The 20,650-nt window shown below is 42.3% G+C and overlaps 1 protein-coding gene across 1 annotated transcript in view; it reads right to left on the reverse strand.

Moving 5' to 3' along the window:
* Window positions 1-20,650, reverse strand: part of LOC126234960 (uncharacterized) — a 561,291-nt gene that overhangs the window by 353,480 nt on the left and 187,161 nt on the right. The window contains exon 2 of the mRNA XM_049943699.1: window positions 9,178-9,217. The gene's annotated coding sequence lies outside the window, so the exon portion shown is untranslated. The remainder of the gene's footprint in view (window positions 1-9,177; window positions 9,218-20,650) is intronic.

Genomic DNA, 20,650 nt, shown 5'->3' on the forward strand with positions numbered 1-20,650 from the left:
GTGGTACAGTGTTTTACTTTTGTTTTTCTAGATGTCTATCTTTGTTGCAGATTTTTTGTCAGACATGTGAGGTTTTATTTTGTTAAGTCTTGTATCTATTGAACTTTTTTCTCGTCCATAATGCTGGATGATTGCTCCAATATATTTAAACTCACTAAGTAGCTCTATTTTACCTATTTCTGTTTCCGTTTTTTTTTAAAATATTTGTCTTGGCTTTCGTTTTCTCAGTTGAAATTTCGAGAGTACTACTATTCGATATTTTTTCTAGATGATTTATTTGAGTTACTGCTTCTGTCAAATTATCTGAAGGTGTTATAAAACCGTTTTAAAAACCCAGTCAGTTTACCATAATTCCATTTTATTTTCTTGCGAAAATTATTTCTTCATTTCTATGATTTTTTAGCTCCAAATTCTAGATCCTACAATTTCTTCTAACATGCCCTTAAACGCTCTACTTCAAATGGTGGAGATACTTCTCCCACAAATTTAACATTATTGGTAACAGCTTCACAAATTATGTTCGCTAATTTTGATTCTCCACCGACTTTATGTATTGTTTCTTCGTCTACAGAATCAAATGCTTCCTTGAAATCAATAAATGATACTATTATAGTTTTTCTAGTTAACATTCTATAGCGAATTATTGACTTTAAGTAAAAAATCTATTCTTTGTACAGTCCTCCCTTTAGAAAACCACTCGGGTGTTCACCACTCGGGTGTTCATCTAAAGTTTCTTCAGCTCTTCAGGAGAATTTTTGATGACATTTTGTATGCTAGTTTTGAGAATTCTGGCATGACCCCGGACTTCCTGGTTTCTACAATTTACAACTCAATTGTTTTAATTTTTAATTTTCATCAGTGTATCATAATTTGTGTAGCAAAATTTTTACAATTAAGTACTAAAACTTAAATATATTTTTTTATGCTTTAATTCGAAAACTGCTCTAAAACGCTACTGTTACATTTTAGGTACCACTACTTTTGCCCTCCCAGTGACTGCACCACAAGTTCAGCCTATAGATGCTTCATAAATTCGGCCTTGATATTAGCACTCTGCGTCTTACGCTATACAAAAAGGCCACCTGGAACACAACAGAAAACTACTATAAAACGTGCTTTATACAGTTCTGACGTGGTACACAATTGCATCAAAGAAATGAACAGAAATGCGTAAATGAAGACTTTAGGGATGAGAATGTGACGCATAACAAGAAAATTAATCCAATGGAAAACTCTACAGAGACTTGCAATTTCGTCCGCAGCTCGTGGTCGTGCGGTAGCGTTCTCGCTTCCCGCGCCCGGTTCCCGGGTTCGATTCCCAGCGGGGTCTGGGATTTTCTCTGCCTCGTGATGACTGGGTGTTGTGTGATGTCCTTAGGTTAGTTAGGTTTAAGTAGTTCTAAGTTCTAGGGGACTGATGACCATAGATGTTAAGTCCCATAGTGCTCAGAGCCGGCCACTTACAGTTTCGTTACAAAACTCTACACAAACTTACAGTTTCGTTCTTTCTCAGTTGGAGACTTCCCTGAAAATCTTACCTCTGCAAAAGACATAGCTGGGGAACTCGTAAGGCCAGAATTTCAAAGACAGAAGAAAGAGGTAAAAAATCTTAGAGCGTATGGGCGACTTAGCCAATTGGAACTGTTTACCTTGAGAGAAGAATCCCCAGCCATAGCACGAAAAGGAGGAACAAGAAGATAACAGCACAAATTTCGTAACATTAAACTGTAAAGATGACGAGACTTACTTTCATAGGCTGATTATAATCAGAACGGTGGTAGGACTGGGGCTGTGCAGGAATATTTTTGAGAAGGTGAGACTGCTATTTGCAGCCCAAGGACGCCGACGTTTGCCAGCAATATTTCAGCCTTTTTGTCTTCTGTGCTCCCCGTAGAACGTCCTCATAAACCTGTCAAATATATCACTTGCTCGGAGACATACTACAAATGTTGTGTGCTACAGTCTTCGCTTGCCGGCCGCGGTGGCCGCGCGGTTCTAGGCGCTCCAGTTCGGAGCCGCGCTGCTGCTACGGTCGCAGGTTCGAATCCTGCCTCGGGCATGGGTGTGTGTGATGTCCTTAGGTTAGTTAGGTTTAAGTAGTTCTAAGTTCTAGGGGACTGATGACCACAACAGTTGAGTCCCATAGTGCTCAGAGCCATTTGAACCATTTGAACAGTCTTCGCAAATGCTGGACCAAGATTGACGGGAAAACTTCGTGCTCACCTCAGAAACGAAAACTTCTTTGTAAGCATCTTCGGAGCAATGTTCTCGTGATTTATTAAAAATAACGTTCCCTGCCGTTTTTGTTCCATTGTTTTTGAAGATCCACATAGAGGGCAAGCATTCACAACGTAAAAAGCTTCGCTTGTTATCACTAGCGTCACAGATACTTGCTGATGAAGCAAAACATTATGGTCATTCCCCATCGGCAGGTTAAATGCCACCTGATCGCGTTGTGAGCACGTGATCTAGTAAGGAAAGAATATAAGAGGAGCAGAAACGTATGTGGTATCATTCTAGCGACAGTAAGGACCGCAAATGGGGAAACCTAATGACACAATCGACTTTGACGAAGGGCGTATTACGAAGGTTGTTCGTTATATAAAGTGACAGATTCTTTTCTCGGACAATTTCGGCTGAAAAATGCGAAATTTGTTGTAGGACATATAGAATATAGCCGCTTCAGCTCCTGAAGGTGGCGGGGCTGTCCGTAGCTTCCAAACTGGTGTCTGAAACGGAAGTGCGTTCCAAACAGACAGTTGTCACTGATTTTCTTTTGACGGAAAACCGGAGCACCACAGATATTCATAGGCGCTTCTAAAATGTCAGCAGAGACCTGGCAGTGAACAAAAGCACGGTGAATCGTTGGGCGAGGCGTCTATTGTTGGAATAGGCCGCCCGCGGTGGCCGAGCCTTTCTAGGCGCTACAGTCTGGAACCGCGCGACCGCTAAGGTCGCAGGTTCGAATCCTGCCTCGGGCATGGATGTGTGTGATGTCCTTAGGTTAGTTAGGTTTCAGTAGTTCCATGTTCTAGGGGACTGATGACCTCAGAAGTTAAGTCCCATAGTGCTCAGAGCCATTTGAACCATTTTTTTGGAATAACGTCGCGAAAACCTATCCGATCGATCACGTGCCGGACGGCCGCACGCAATTGTGACTCGTGCAACGTTGGACTTCAGTGTCTTCATTGCCACAAAAACGCAAGCGAATTTCTCCTTCTCCACATAACGCAAGACCTCACACAACGCTGCGCACCCAAGAGGAGCTCACAAAACTTCATTGGACTGTGTTTCGCCGGCCGCGGTGGCCGTGCGGTTCTGGCGCTGCAGTCCGGAACCGTGGGACTGCTACGGTCGCAGGTTCGAATCCTGCCTCGGGCATGGGTGTGTGTGATGTCCTTAGGTTAGTTAGGTTTAAGTAGTTCTAAGTTCTAGGGGACTGATGACCTAAGATGTTGAGTCCCATAGTGCTCAGAGCCATTTGAACCATTTTTTTGACTGTGTTTCCTCATCCAGATGCAGAAAGATGTCGACTGCGACGCCGACCTGTATAGTGCTATCATGCTGTTATACAGCCCTCCCAGTAAGGAGGCGTGAGTCAGTCGTGCTGAACGGAGATTACGTTGAAAAATAAGTTTTTGTAGCCAAACTAGTGGACAATAATGTGGTGTACTGGAATCCTGAATAGTACCAACCTGCTTTCAGAATAAAGTGTGTTGCATCACTTACTGAACGCCCCTCGTATTATGTCCTGCTGTCTGGGAGCGATCATCTCGGAAACGGGAAAGTTGATCGTGGAAGTGTTTCGCAGCTCACCGTTCAGCGTTTACCTTTGAACGTGCTGTCCCGCAGCAAACGACTCCTAATGTCTTTCCATGTTGTTCTAACGACATGGACTACGATTGCATTGGTCCACAATCAGGGAGAACTGGCCATGGTTCAAAGGAAGCTTGCCACGTGCTCGGACGAATCACATTCCTTGTTACGAGAGCTCGACGGTCGTGTGCGGATACGCGGTCATCCAGGTTAACACCTGCTGGAGCTATGCATCGTACCATGGAGTCATTACGTGATGAGGAACGTTCGCCAGAGTTTTCATGTGACCTGTGATGGTAACCGAAAGTAGCATCACTGATGTGGATTACGTAAACATTATTGCGGACCACGTGTATCATTTCATGATTGACGTCTTCCACGACGGCGATGGCATCCTCCAGCACAGTAACAGTCCAAGGCGAGAAAAATGCTACAGTGGTTTGGGAGCTCACGTTGATGTCTTGGTCGCCGATATATGCTTATTTGAATACGACAGAATACATCTGGGACGCTTTCGGGCGCCTGCCCCGCGTCCGAACTGCGTGAACTGCTTAGACAACTGGTGCCACTAAATTATGGAAACCTGCCAAGGACCTATAGAATTCATTTCAAACAGAATCGATACTTTATTACGTCCCAAAGGTGGACCAAAGCGTTATTAAGATGTGGTCATTTTTGAGTCGTCAATGTAAAATACTCTCATGTATTTTGGCTATCAGGTAAGTACTGCCGGCCGCTGGTGGCCGTGCGGTTCTGGCGCTACAGTCTGGAACCGCAAGACCGCTACGGTCGCAGGTTCGAATCCTGCCTCGGGCATGGATGTGTGTGTTGTCCTTAGGTTAGTTAGGTTTAAGTAGTTCTAAGTTCTAGGGGACTTATGACCTCAGCAGTTGAGTCCCATAGTGCTCAGAGCCATTTGAACCATTTGTAAGTACATTGCAGCATAATAGAACCGCAACTGGGGAACAGAATAGCCGACAGATTCACATCATTTCAGGTTCAACTTTCTATGTGTCCTGCATATCGGTACCACCATGAGTACAAATTTCAGAGGGGGCAATAAGAGAAAAGGCTTCACTAGATCATTTGAAGTTCGTTATTGTAGTAATTTATTTTTTTATTCTATTCTGGGCTTCCATATTAACTCCAATTTTGATTACAGTATTTGTCCATACATCGACTTTAATTCATGCAAACATAAACAAATAATGTCTCTGAACAAATTAGGTTTATGTTTTATCTTTGTGTCTAGTTCTTTGCAACAAGTAACAGTTGTGGGACACATCAAAGACCTTGTAAAGAATAACTAGACTCACTGATAGCGCTGCAGTCGCGGGATAATTTGAACCTTCGGCTGGACGCCATTATAGTGGTTGTAGTCTGACGTGTTGTGTAGTATTGTTGTTTATGAAGACCCTGATTCAACGTTGTAAATTTGTTGGGGCGTACATACAGTATTTGTTACTCGTAATTCTACTGTCTGTACGTTCCAATCAAAAGAAGTAGAATGATGAAGAGTTGTGCAGCGATTAATAGTACAAATAGATTCGAGAAAGGAACGAATATTACATTTCACAGGTATGTGAATATTTGAAGTTGTTTTGTATGTCAGTGGACTTGCTTAATAAATGTTTTTGTAACACGGTATTAGCATAGTGTCTGTGCATCTATTTGCAGGTTTCATTTCTCAAAACCACAGCTGTTACAAAAATGGTTACACGCTGTCAGGAGGCAACATTTCCGACCGACAGAATACCATTTTATATGTTCTGATCATTTTGAAGAAAGTTGGCTGATCGGTAGTGTTTTCATGGTCTAGGTTAGGTCGAAACTCGATAATTTGGTCGTGAGTTGCCAAAGCACTATGCCATATATAACGCACTTCTCGTCATAAAATCTAAAGCAAGGTAGAGTCAGAAAATATCTATTAATAAAGTGGGCAAATCTTCGAGTATTTTGACGCATTTTGCGTACATCTATCGTAAATGAACTACGAAAAATGCTAGGGGTCCAGTACATAACTTTTAGCTGCGGCAGATTCCATGTAGTACGTAATATAAATTCATAAACAGTGACTGGTTGCCGTTTGTTCATAAATTAAAAAGTATATTGTAGTAACGTATTTAAATGAGGCATTATGTTTGCGACCTAACTCAAGGGAAGGCATTTTATAACCAAAAGCGATGTATAAACATTCGAACTCCGCGCCTCAGTATACCACTCTAATGGCCGCCGCCCAGCTATTTAATTTGTCCGCTCTTCACAGTCGACCACTCGTGCGGTTGTGGGGGCCTGGGGCACATGCTGGATGCTGGCAAAGTTAACTAGCCATCATTATGGAAGCAGACAGATGGATACTAACAACAAAAGCTGCCCATATTGTCGCAGTAAGTACAAACTAAATTTTGGATCCAAATAAACAATACTCATGGTGATGCATTAAAACATGTTCCATCTTCTTATCACAGAGGCAGCACCCAACATTATCTTGAATAGCTATGTAAATTTCTGTACAACATCTGAAGACAAGCGTCGAAAGTTTCGAATACCTTTTCATGGAATGAATAAATAACTATTTCAAAAAAGTGACTGCCTGCAGTTTTATGTTTTTACATTGAACAGTCAAGGCTTTTAAAACATCCATAATGGACAGGCATAAAAATTATCATATATTTGTTTCCAACCGACGAACCCGACTTAAGGAAGGCAGGACTTGGTTATCGGATAATTAGTCTGTTTCATAGTTTCCAGTTGGTACTCCTGACAGACAATCTGCAACTAGGCTGAAAGTAACAGAGGTGTTTCAAAGTACGACAAACATCGCTTATTAAACGCTTTTGCACTGCTGTAGAACCTGTGACGCCACTTGCACGCTTTAAGTCTACTTTTATTTTTTCAAACGATCCCAGTAACATTTGTTGCCCATTACTACTCTACTCCGACATAGCAGGATTGAATCCTAATGGAGGAAAATATTTTTATCGTCGGTATTTTGTCGGATAAGAGACGTGATGGTGCCAACATTCCAAAACTTTCCACTGTGGGTCCGGCAGTGACGAAATATGACTATGTTACTGATCCATCAGTCAAATGGGCTGCTAAGCTCAGCAGTCACTTTACAGTTATTCACAGTACGATTAGGTTTAGGTACAAGCTTTCACATCTCTCTCATCAGCAACAAAAGGAACAAAATCACTCCATTTCATAACATTCATCACTGCTTCACACGCTAAACACACTTAAAGCGTCTGAAACGCAACGCATCATTTTGCCAGAAAATAACAAAATTTACTTTATTCTCCTATTATTCTCTTTGTATTACTTCTCGTGACGACTGTCATTATAAGTGTCGGATTATGTTCATCATATCCTCTTTCAGATATCTGAAGACTGGCTTCTGCCGAACACCTGTCGAATAATAAATAATCTTTACCCAACTTAAAGATGCTGTTTTAATAAATTTGCTTATAATTTATAAGGAATTTGCGGAGTAATGTAGTGAAGCAGCCTACTCACGCCATATAGAAGTCATATGCTTTCCATTGTGTGCCAGCCTAGTCCGCTGTAACTAGCATGACGTCACGAATGTTACGCAATACCTTAAAAGTAAAGTAAATAACTTGAAAAGTTAATAGCATGTCAGGGGTGATGCTAAAATGATAATGTGTTAAGTTTCAGTTTAGTAACTTTAACAGTTTTTGAAATTTGGACGTTTTACGTAAAAATTATCGGAGCAACAGGAAGGAGCCAGAAACTTCAAAATTTACGTTCTGATTCCTTTTTCATTGTAACTTAATGGAAACAGCATTCTGGATCTCACGAAATAAAATTTTGGTTGAAATTAATGATTATCTGTTATTGTGTTCTAAGAGTAAGGAAGCAAGATAGATTAAGTAGGTGATTAGATAAAGCTAGGATGTTTAGATTTAGGTACAATGGAGATATGCTGTAATAACAAAGATGTGAGAAGTTTACAAAAGGTAGCTACAAAACAATAACTGTAGCGTCTCGCCAAAGGGCAAGTTCAGAGCTCATCTATTGCATGCAGTGCAACCAAAATAATTCTCTCGACAAAAGTATCTAGCCTAACTATATCAGAATTTTATTACAGTTATTTACCTGTGTGCTGATAGCACAATTAAATTGAGAGCTTCATTGGCCTTCAGCGAATGAAGCAATTAATTATTCAGCAACTTGAAGTGGTGCTTTATTAGCCGAGTGGCTAGTTAGGAAGGTAAATTTTGTCGGCTGCGCCTTCGGCGGTCCGAACCGCGGCTGTATCAATCAGAGCGCTGCGAGCTAGAGCCAGGCCCCAGTTCTCTTCTAGATTCGTCTCAGCGCGCACTCCGTGTAGGAAGCCGCGTCGCATTTGTTCAGCTGCAAGGAACAACCTTCGATGCCGTGTTACGTAACTCGGTATGCACGTAACAATGAGTTCGCATTGGGGTAAAGTGTTAATTGCGGAATGACTCCAGCGATTTATTCTCCGTTTGCGTATGTCGTATTTTCACGTGTCGCCGCAGGACAGACCTTCTATCATTACTAGCGTGGCGTTTGATGAGTGTTAACATCAAATTTGGGCGAGCATTCACTTTGAACATTTACATCGATAACGGTATTTAACAGTTTCGTTACCTAGGGATAATAGGATCCATGCAATGGACTCTGAACAGCTCTGATAGTACAATAGCTGATGGTAGTATTGGTTAAACATTTATTTGAAATTTTACGCTTTATTGTTTTCAGGATATAGTGAAAATTGTTATAGTAAACTGCATTTTCTATGAATCCCAGACATCCTAAATCCTCAGAGTAATGAACTTCAATGATCAATGACTTTATTTCTCCATCAGAGTGGGCACATTGAACTTTAATTACAGGCATCACCTATTTGCTAATCACTTTCTGGTTGCCAACATTGTAGTTAGAGAGCCTGTGTTGAGAACGGCAACAAATAATAGAAAATAATATTTCCTACCCGCCGCCCCACAGTACCATGAACGTCCATGGCGTCACGGGGTATTACAAACACACGATTGATTGTGAAGCTGGTGTAACCAATAAACTCCCCGAAGAATAAAGACCTCCTTTTGAACGTGGATTTGGTAAAATAAAAGCACCATGAATAACTTTGTCCCTTTGATTTTTCTTAACCATCGTAATTTTCTTAACTTTTGATGTAGAAATGGCAATGATTTCACCAACTGAAATTATTATAAGAACATAAAATATTGTAATATGAACAGTAACAGCAATATTCTTCATTTCGTAATCCTGAAATTCCCCAAGATACTTCTCATAGTTTTTTTTTATTTTTTGTACAAAGAATTCGTGAAGTGTAGAAATATAGACACAACTTACCAATTCCGGTAGCCAAATGGAATGCTCTCAGTCGAAAATCCTATAACAAATAACTGCATTAGAACGATATTCAAGCACAGCCAGTCGCTACTGAAACAAAATAATGTTTAAAAAACGCACAATCTGTAAGACATTCATTTCTCTTGGCTTCAATTTTCCGGAAAATTTTCTTGAAAATCACGTGCCATTACATTCTCTGAACAAAAGTATCCGAACACCTCTACGTGATGGGAAACTGACCGCTAGATGTCACAAGACGCGGGCCTGACAGTGTACACTAGTGGCCATTAAAATTGCTACACCAAGAAGAAATGCAGATGATAATAGGGTATTCATTGGACAAATATACTATACAAGAACTGACACGTGATTACATTTTCACGCAATTTTCGTGCATAGATCCTGAGAAATCAGTACCCAGAACAACCACCTCTGGCCGTAATAACGGCCTTGATACGCCTGGGCATTGAGTTAAACAGAGCTTGGATGGCGTGTACAGGTACAGCAGCTCAAGCTGCTTCAACACGATACCACAGTTCATCAAGATTAGTGACTGGCTTTTGTGACGAGCCAGTTGCTCGGCCACCATTGACCAGACGTTTTCAATTGGTGAATGATTTGGAGAATGTGCTGGCCAGGGCAGCAGTCGAATATTTTCTGTATCCAGAAAGGCCCGTACAGGACCGGCAACATGCGGTCGTGCATTATCCTGCTGAAATGTAGGACTTCGCAGGGATCGAATGAAGGGTAGAGTTACGGGTCGTAACACATCTGAAATGTAACGTCCACTGTTCAAAGTGCCGTCAATGCGAACAAGAGGTGACCGAGACGTGCAAACAATGGCAGCCCATACCATCACGCCGCGTGATACGCCAGTATGGCGATGACGAATAGACGTTTCCAATGTGCGTTCACCGCGATGTCGCCAAACACGGATGCGACCATCATGATGCTGTAAACAGAACCTGGATTTATCCGAAAAAAATGACGTTTTACCATTCGTGCACCCAGGTTCGTCGTTGAGTACACCATCGCAGGCGCTCCTGTCTGTGATGCGACGTCAAGGGTAACCGCAGACATGGTCTCCGAGCTGATAGTCCATGCTGCTTCAAACGTCGTCGAACTGTTCGTGCAGATGGTTGTTGTCTCTTGCAAACGTCCTCATCTGTTGACTCGGGGATCGAGACGTGGCTGCACGATCCGTTACAGCCATGCGGATAAGATGCCTGTCATCTCGACTGCTAGTGATACTAGGCCGTTGGGATCCAGCACGGCGTTCCGTATTACCCTCCTGAACCCACCTATTCGCCGGCCGAAGTGGCCGTGCGGTTAAAGGCGCTGCAGTCTGGAACCGCAGGACCGCTACGGTCGCAGGTTCGAATCCTGCCTCGGGCATGGATGTTTGTGATGTCCTTAGGTTAGTTAGGTTTAACTAGTTCTAAGTTCTAGGGGACTAATGACCTCAGCAGTTGAGTCCCATAGTGCTCAGAGCCATTTGAACCATTTTTGAACCCACCTATTCCATATTCTGCTAACAGTCATTGGATCTCGGCCAACGCGAGCAGCAGTGTCGCGATACGATAAACCGCAATCGCGATAGGCTACAATCCGACCTTTATCAAAGTCGGAAACGTGATGGTACGCATTTCTCCTCCTTACACGAGGCATCACAACAACGTTTTACCAGGCAACGCCGGTCAACTGCTGTTGTGTATGAGAAATCGGTTGGAAACTTTCCTCATGTCAGCACGTTGTAGGTGTCGCCAGCGGCGCCATCCTTGTGTGAATGCTCTGAAAAGCTAATCATTTGCACATCACAGCATCTTCTTCCTGTCGGTTAAATTTCGCGTCTGTAGCACGTCATCTTCGTGGTGTAGCAATTTTAATGGCCAGTAGTGTAAAAAACACCGTGAAATAAGCAGAAGGAATCACTCATGTGTTTCAGAGTGCTACCACCAGTCCAGCTAACGCAGTGACAATGAGTAACAAGATAAAAAGAATGCGGTGCAGAGGGCGAGCAGTTCCTTATAAACAACATTTTTCTGGACATTATGTACCAGCAGTACAATATGAGTGAAATGGAAGAATCGTCTTTCGGATGAGTCAGAACATCGACTTCGCTCCAGCCAAGAGCGTTCAACATCATTACCCGCTCCGGTTTCGGATTTTGAGGAAAACTGGTCTGCAATCCGTGCATAGACGTTCAGACGCCTGATTCAAAGTGTCTCCAGCAGAGTTCAAGCAGTAGAAAAGGCGAAGGGTGAACATACCCCATATTAATGGCTTTTAATAGATGTCCGGATACTTTGATCAGATAGTGTTTATTAGAGCACAGTACAGTGGAAGCTTATTTATCTGGACTAGATGGGATCGTAGGTCGTCTGAGTTACCGAAAATACCCATAATGCAGAAATTAATAAAGAATGATATCGGTTAAAAATGTGTTAAATTGATTTTCGTGTAAACACACAAACTGCACATGATTTTCACATAAATTTTGACAAGATATTGCAAAGTAGAAAAAATAAGTTTTAGGCACTCAAATGATCAAAACAAATGTTCAAATTTGTGTGAAATCTCAAGGGACTTAACTGCTATGGTCATCAGTCCCTAAGCTTACACACTACGTAACCTAAATTATTCTAAGGTCAAACACACACACACCCATGCCCGAGGGAGGACTCGAACTTTCGCCTGGACAAGCAGCACCTTAAATGATCAATTAAGTTTCTTTTGTGTCTTTTGTGTCTTTTACGTGCAGAACGATTAAGCAACCGTTTCACCAGCGCTACATAATTACATCGAAGCTGTTTCTACCCGACGTTGCATAAACCCCTTTATTTCGTCCATCTGCGTTTTTGCCTATGTTTTTTTTTAACTCTTTACGTGTCCTAATGTCTTCATAAGGGAGCGTAATTCGTCAGATAATATATTCGTACAGATGAACAAACTGCGATAATTTCGTCATCAGGAATCAACATTTTTAAATCAAAAGTCTTCGGTTTCTTCCGAATATTCTTCCAGTCTGGCACCACTGAAGTTCCACTCCAAATTCAGCAACTTTTTTATTTTCAACAACTATCTTTTGTCGACCCTATGCAGTGCCTCTATCTACCTGTCCAAAGACACTACCACCACAACTTTCTCTTTCACGTCAAATGGTTCAAATGGCTCTGAGCACTATGGGATTAAACTGCTGAGGTCATCAGTCCCCTAGAACTTAGAACTACTTAAACCTAACTAACCGAATGACATCACACATATCCATGCCCGAGGCAGGATTCGACCCTGCGACCGTAGCGGTCGCGCGGTTCCAGACTGTAGCGCCTAGAACCGCTCGGCCAACCCGGCCGGCCTTTCGCGTCATTTTATACTTGCAACAAACGGGATAATCTAGAACTCTACAACTGATGTTAACATGTTAGCTAATCTTGTGTCATGATCCACATGTGGCTGTTGGTTGAAGTGAAATTTAAAGGTTGTTGTGTCGATTCTCTACGTATACCGAACTGCTTTGGAAATGCGAAGCGAAGAGTACTAAGCGTATACACACTTTCGGAACGAAGTAGTCAAATAACGTTGCAAGAAATCAGCAGATTGTGCTCCTTGACCATGCTGGATACATGCAGAAGTGGAAACGGCAATGACTCGATTGAGATCCGCAGTTTCAGTCTGACAATACCACTCTCCTCCAGTACTTAGCACGTATGGGATGGGTAGCGTACTGCGACACTGAAGCAGTGAAGCCGCCTGGCTAGATCAGAAAGTAAGCGTAAAGTCCTTGAAAGATAATGGTCAGAGTATGAGAATGCTGTTTGTCGTGGCAACATTCTTGGAAATGTTTCTCGGTTTACATGCCGGATAGGATTTGTTTGCATACTCACGGTTTCAACGATTTTGTCTGTCATCACCATCAGGAATAGAGCACGCATTAAAGTTATTAACAAATGGTTCAAATGGCTCTGAGCACTATGGGACTTAACATCTGAGGTCCTCAGTCCCCTAGAACTTAGGTTATTTAGGTTTAAGTAGTTCTAAGGACATCACACACATCCATGGCCGAGGCATGATTCGAACCTGCGGCAGTAGCAGTCGCGCGGTTCCGGACTGAAGCGCCTAGAACCGCTCGGCCACTGCGGCCGGCTAAAGTTATTAACAGGTGTGTACTGATGTTAGACTGGGATGACACTTGTCATGGGACAGTGATAGGCACGGATACAGCTGGGGGTAGTATCACGTACCACACACAAACTATAAAAGGGCAGTGCAGTGGCGGAGCTGTTATTTGTACTCAAGTGATTCGCGGGAAAATGTTTGTGACAAGATTATGGCCGCACAATGGGAATTAAAGACTTTGAACGCGGAATGGTAGTTGGAGCTAGACGTATGGGATATTCCATTTTGGAAATCGTTAGGGAATTCATATCTCGAGATCCACAGTGTCAAGAGTGTGCCGGAAATACCAAATTTCAGGTATTAGTTCTCACGACGGACAACGTAGTTGCCGGCGGACTTCACTTAACGACCGAGAGCAGCGGCGTTTGCTTAGATTTATCAGTGCCAACAGACAAGCAGCACCGCAAGAAATAACCACAGAAATCAATGTGAGACGTCGATGAACGTATGCTTTAGGACAGTGCAGCGAAAATTGGTGTTAATGGGCTTTGACCAGCAGACGACCGATATGAGTGCCTCTGCTAACAGCACGACATCGCCTGCAGCGTCTCTCCTGAGCTCGTGACCACATCGGTTGGTCCCCAGACGACTGTAAAACCTTCCAGATGAGTCCAGATATCAGTTAGTAACAGCTGTGATAGGGTTATAGTGTGGCGCAGACCCCACGAAACCACAAACTCAAGTTGTGAATAAGGTGTTGTGCAAGTTGGTGTTGGCTGCGTAATAGTGTGGGCTGTATTTACATCGAGTGGACTGGGTCCCTTAGTCTAATTGAACCGATTATTGATTGGAAATGGGTATTTCCGGTTAGTTGTAGACCGTATTCAGCCATTCATTGACCTCTTGTTCCCAAACAACAATGGAATTTTTGTGTATGACAATGCGCCAGGCCACAATTGTTCGCGATTGGTTTGAAGAACATTCTGGACAGTACGAGAGAGTCTCTGCACTACGCCGGGCAATAGGCGATCCGACACGATATTGGGATGCATCCCATGACTTTTCCCACCTCAGTATATGATCCACGCCGGCCGCTGTGGCCGAGCGGTTCTAGGCGCTTCGCTCTTGAACCGCGCGACCGATTATTGATTGGAAATGGGTATTTCCGGTTAGTTGTAGACCGTATTCAGCCATTCATTGCCCTCATGTTCCCAAACAACAATAGAATTTTTGTGTATGACAATGCGCCAGGCCACAATTGTTCGCGATAGGTTTGAAGAACATTCTGGACAGTACGAGAGAGTCTCTGCACTACGCCGGGCAATAGGCGATCCGACACGATATTGGGATGCATCCCATGACTTTTCCCACCTCAGTATATGATCCACGCCGGCCGCTGTGGCCGAGCGGTTCTAGGCGCTTCGCTCTTGAACCGCGCGACCGCTACGGTCGCAGGTTCGAATCCTGCCACGGGCATGGATGTGTGTGATGTCCTTAGGTTAGGTAGGTTTAAGTAGTTCTCAGTGCTAGGGGACTGATGACCTCAGATGTTAAGTCCCATAGTGCTCAGAGCAATTTGAACTATTTGTATAATCCACGCGAAATCCTGTTATTCTCTAAGATACAAGAACCCTACGTTCGTTGAACGCTTCCAGTCGATGTTCCGTGCGACTATATCTGATGGTTAGTGCTTGGTGTAGTTGAACTCCTAAACTGTATCCCATACAAGCAAAGTAGTTATTCGTACTTCACGTACCTGGCTCTGTTTAAGGGGAATAGCTCGGTGTAGTCGTAAGGTCGAGCCGCACACATCTGCCTTCATGCCCCGCAGCTAATAATAACCTGTAGCTATGGTCCTGCAGTCAAATAACCTATGCTTTGGCTAGAACTGCGAGTTAATAAAAGCCACAGAAATATAAAATAAAAGATAAATCAATAATTTAACTCGTAACGTTACATATGGATGCCATTATCATGAAGAGGTTGAGAAAGAACTTAAGACTTGGAAGCAGACAGCCAGGGCAAATGGATACGGCAGCTCCATAGTCACACTTGTAGATAAAAAATTAAGATGAAGGCAGAAAGGACCTAAATTATAAGGGTATGCTGAAAATTAATGTCTCTGTACTTTTTTGTTGATAAGTCTTTATGATTTTTTAATAAAACATACCTATTAACGTTCTATAACTTCATTCTTCATATCTACATATTTATTCCTCAATACTTTCTTCCGAGCGACGAACACATTTCTCCCAACGGAAGACCAGTTTGTTGTTACGATCACTGTAGAATGTTTGTTGACGGAGCCATCCGGAGATAGGTTTTAAATTAGATTTAAAACTTGCTTCGATACCTATCAAACATTTTATGTTATTGGGCAAATTATCAAAAATTTTTGTTCTGCATATTGAACCCCTCTCTGAGCCACTGACATCTTTAACAATGGGTAACAAAGGTCTTCTTTTTCCTCTAATGTTGTAGGTTCGTACATCACTATTCTTCTCAAATTGTAATGGATTATGTATGGCGAATTTCACGAACGAAAATATGCACTGTGACAGCGCAGTTAAAATGCCCAGTTCCTTGAAGAGGTACCTACATGACATCCGCGGGTGAACATGACATATTATTCTTAATGCTCGCTTTTGTGCAATCAATACTTTCTTTCTAAGTGACGAGTTACCCCAGAAAATTATTATTGAGTAGAAATATGCAAAATGTGTCAGGAGTTGATACATTTGCTTGCAAGACTAGCAATTGTGCAAAGAGCAAAAGTAGAAGACAGCTTAGTAATGTGTTTCTTCCAGTTCAAGTTTCCAGCAATACGTAGATCCAAAAATTTGGAGGATTCTGCCATACTTACCGATTTCTGCTCATGTGCTACATCAGTTGTTGGTATGAATCAATTTGTTACACAAAACTGAATGTACTGTGATTTATCAAAATTTACCACCAGTCATTTTCCACAGAACCACTTAATAATTGTTTGGAAAACATCATTTAATAACTCTTGTGTTATTTTCTGTCTAATGGATGTTGGGCGATCGTGACAGACATTCATTGAAGAACTGCATCTCGAAGCCATTAGCTGTACAAATACACCTTTATTCTCTACCGCTTTCGTTTAAATAACGATCTTCACAGCAGGGAAAGCTATACAATGAGGAGTCACGAATACATTATCTTCAAATCAACTCCGATCATATGTTCACACAACTGCTCCATGAACTCACATGAACTAAAATTATTTTGTCTGATACAAATACAACACTGTATAATACTGACTTGAAGACAACGTGTTCGTGGTTTATCACTATACAGCTTTTCCTCCTGTGAAGATGATTATTGAGCCGAAACCGGCAGAGAATGAAGGTGTATTTGTGCATCTTATGGCTGAGAGATGCATTTCTTCAAATATTTGACAACTGTAAACCTTATAAGGTTTCTGGCCATTGAAGAGTACTGTGAAGGAAAACAAGAGATCGACAGCTGCGAAAGTCACTGCAGAACTGAATGTCGCACTCGCGAACCCCGTCAGCACCAAAACAACACCAAAGGTGTCCATCAGCAGGAAATTGCAGGACAAGCTAAAATTCGAAAACGACATATCAGCATTGCAGATGATAGTAATATAGAACGTTATGCCAAAGCCATAAAACCTGGACTATAGAGAAATAGAAGAAATCATTTAGTCTTGTTTCACGCCGTGCGGTCTCAGGCACCTTGCCGCGGTTCGCGCGGCTCCCTCTGTCGGAGGTTCGAGTCCTCCCTTGGGCATGGGTGTGTGTGTGTTGTCCTTTGTGTTAATTTAAATTAGATTAGATAAGTTTTTCGTTCCATAGATCCGTGCTGAGGAGGTCCTCGTGGATGTGGAACATGTTATTTTTTTAAGCTGAAATAACAATACTATTAGTATGAGTAGACGTATACAAAACATCATGTGTTTCTATTAAAAAGTTCGTCAATGGAGTAGAAGGAGCTGGCCACTATTAAGTCTTTCAGGCTCCTTTTAAACTGATCTTTATTTGTAACTAAATTTTTTGTTTGCTGGCAAATTATTGAAGATGAGTGTTCCTGAGTAGTGGACCCCTTTTTGAACTAAAGTAAGTGCTTTTAAGCTTGTGCAGATCATTTTTGTTCCTTGTATGTATGAACTGAGCTGTTTGTTGGAAAAAGAGATATATTATTTAGGACAAATTTCATTAAGGAGTAAATATACTTAGAGGCAGTAGTTAGTATACCCAGTTCTTTGAAGAGGTTTCTATAGGACGTCTGTGAATTTACTCCACAAGTAATACGTATTACACGCTTTTGGACTCTGAAAACTTTTGTTTGGCTTGAAGAGTTACCCCAAAATATTGTACCATATGACATTATGGAATGAAAGTAGGCAAAGTATGCAAGCTTTTTCATTTTTATGTCGCCTATGTTTGCTAACACTCGAATTGCAAATACAGATTTGTTAAGGCGTTTCTGCAGTTCTGTGGTGTGCTCCTCCCACCTGAATTTATTATCAAGTTGTAATCCCAGGAATTTAAGACTGTCAACCTCTTCTATCAGCTCTTCTCCATACCTCTTACAGGTTCTGAATTGCATATAGTGAATCTTTTCGAAGTTTAATGTCAGTGAGTTGGCTTTAAACCATTTATTAATATCAATGAAAATATAATTAGCAGATCTTTCTAGAGCTACACTCGACATACCATTTATTGCAGTACTTGTGTCATCTGCAAACAAAACGAACTCTGCTTCTGGCAGTGTAACTGATGAGAGATCATTAATATACACAAGAAAAAGCAATGGCCCTAAGATGGATCCTTGTGGGACACCACATGTAATTTCTTCCCATTCTGATGATGACTTATTTCACTAGTCCCTTGCACTGACACCCTTTGTTTCCTGTTAGCGAGGTATGACTTGAGCCATTTTTCAGCACTGCCTGTGACACCATAGACTTCTAATTTATTTAAAAGGATGTTGTGGTTCACACAATTAAATGCCCTTGACAAATCACAGAAAATACCTGCTGCTTGTAATTTGTTATTTAATGAATTAAGTACATTTTCACTGTAGGTGTAAATAGCCTTCTCGATATCAGAACCCTTCAGAAATCCAAACCGTGTTCTTGATAATATGTTATTTGTGGTCGGATGGTTGAGAAGCTGCCTGTACATTACTTTTTCTAAAATTTTTGAGAATGCTGGCAAAAGTGATTAAATAGTATGAAAGCCTAGGGACCGATGACCTCAGCGGTTTGGTCCCATAGGAACTTTCCATAAATTTCCAATTTCTTGTTTCACGCTGATTCCAGCTTCTGACTGATTTACGTCCCAAGCGTGAAACATGGCGCGGATTCAGTGATGTCATGGGTAGCAATATCGTGGTATTCCACGTGCCCCATAGGTACTCTGCAAGGTCGAATTACTACCAAGGATTATGCCATCATTTTGGCGGATCAGATCCACCCCATGGTACAGTGCTTGCTCCCCCAATAGTTCCTCCGTGTTAGAAGAGGATTGGGCCCCTGTTCACACATCTCGCATCGCCAAAGACTGGTATTGTGAGCACGAGGATAAGTTGTCGCATCTCCCCGTCTCCAGATCTCAATGTTATTGCGCCTTTTGTGGTCTACTTTGGAGAGAAAGCTGCGTGATCGCTGTCGACCTTCATCATCGTTACCAGAACTAGTCACTGCTCCGCAGGAGAAATGATATTTGATCCTAATAAAAAAGTAGTTTCCAGTCTCTTCAAGTGTTCAGAATTACACTATTTATTCAGCGTAGTAGCCGCGAGTCTCTGCATTCTTACAATGGCATATCATTCCCTTAAGAACCATATATGACACGTACTTAGCCGTTCCAAGGCGACTGGAAACTGTTTTGAATGCCAGTGGTTTTCCTACACCGTATTAGTCTTCGTAATGTGTTCTCCGTCTTTCCACATTTTTCTCGAACCTTCTGTAAATATGTCAGCATGACATACCACAGCTCAGTATTGGACAAAATTGCAAGATTTTTACATAAAACTACGACTGAATAAAAACTGGCATTCAAAATAGAAACCATCTTCGTGCAAAGAGTAAGAGATAGTCTTTCCGTGAAAAAAGTAAGTACCTACGTTCAGCTATGCTTAAGAGCACGTGTGGGACCGACAAAGCAATGTATTGGGCCAACAGATAGAACATTTAAGACGCATTTCAAAGCGCACACTTGTGCACAAAGTAAGAACGCACCTGGCACATGTATGAGAGCACACAGTTATACACTCACGGAAAAAATGCCAACATCGACGGATAATTAATGTAGAGTAATGAAATTTCGGAAATAAATCTTTCTAGGTAATATATGGAAGTGATTAATATTGCAAGATCAAAATCAAAATGGTTCAAATGACTCTGAGCACTATGCGACTTAACTTCTGAGGTCATCAGTCGCCTAGAACTTAGAACTAATTAAACCTAACTAACCTAAGGACATCACACACATCAATGCCCGAGGCAGGATTCGAACCTGCGACCGTAGCGGTCGCTCGGTTCGAGACTGTAGCGCCTAGAACCGCACGGCCACCCCCACCGGCAATATTGAAAGATCACAGGTTAAAATATGCGCGAGGGAACCCGTTGCAAATGTGAAATGCTGGTACATTAATAACTGGTGCAACCGCTAGAATGTTGAATGCAAGCATGAAAACGTGCGTGCTTCGTGTTGTAAAGGTGCCAGATGTCAGTTTGTGGGATGGAGATCTACGACTGTTGCAACTGGTCGTCAACACAGAGAAGGTTAATTCTGTTTGTGGAACACGCTGGAGTTGTCGTCCGATGATGTTCCATACGTGCTCAGTTGAAGACAGATCCAGTGTTCGAGCAGGCTAAGGTAACATGCCGACAATCTGTAAAGCATGGTGGGTTACAACAGCGGTATGTTGGCGAGCGTTATCCTGTTGGAAAATGCCAGCACAACAGTTCGATTCACCAGATTGACGCACAGTGTTGCAGTCAGGGTGCGTGGGATAACCACAAGAGTGCTCCTGCTGTCATACGAAATCGCACTCCAGAGTGTAACTCCAGATGCAGGTCCAGTGTGCCTAGCACGCAGACAGATTGGTTGCAGGCCCTCAACTGACCACCTTCTAACCAACACACTGCCATCACTGGCACCGAGGTGGAACTAGCTTTTATCGGCACACACAACAGATCTTCACTTTGCCCTCGAATGAGCTCTCGGTTGACACCACTGAAGTTGCATATGACGGTGGTTTGGGGTCAATGGAATGTACGCTACAGGGGGTCTGGCTTTGAGCTGTGCTTAAAGTAACCAATTTGCAGCGGTTCGCTGTATCACTGTGGTGCCCACTGCTA

This window comes from Schistocerca nitens, chromosome 2 (genome assembly GCF_023898315.1).
Source record: "Schistocerca nitens isolate TAMUIC-IGC-003100 chromosome 2, iqSchNite1.1, whole genome shotgun sequence".
In the NCBI taxonomy this organism is placed as follows: Eukaryota; Metazoa; Arthropoda; class Insecta; order Orthoptera; family Acrididae; genus Schistocerca; species Schistocerca nitens.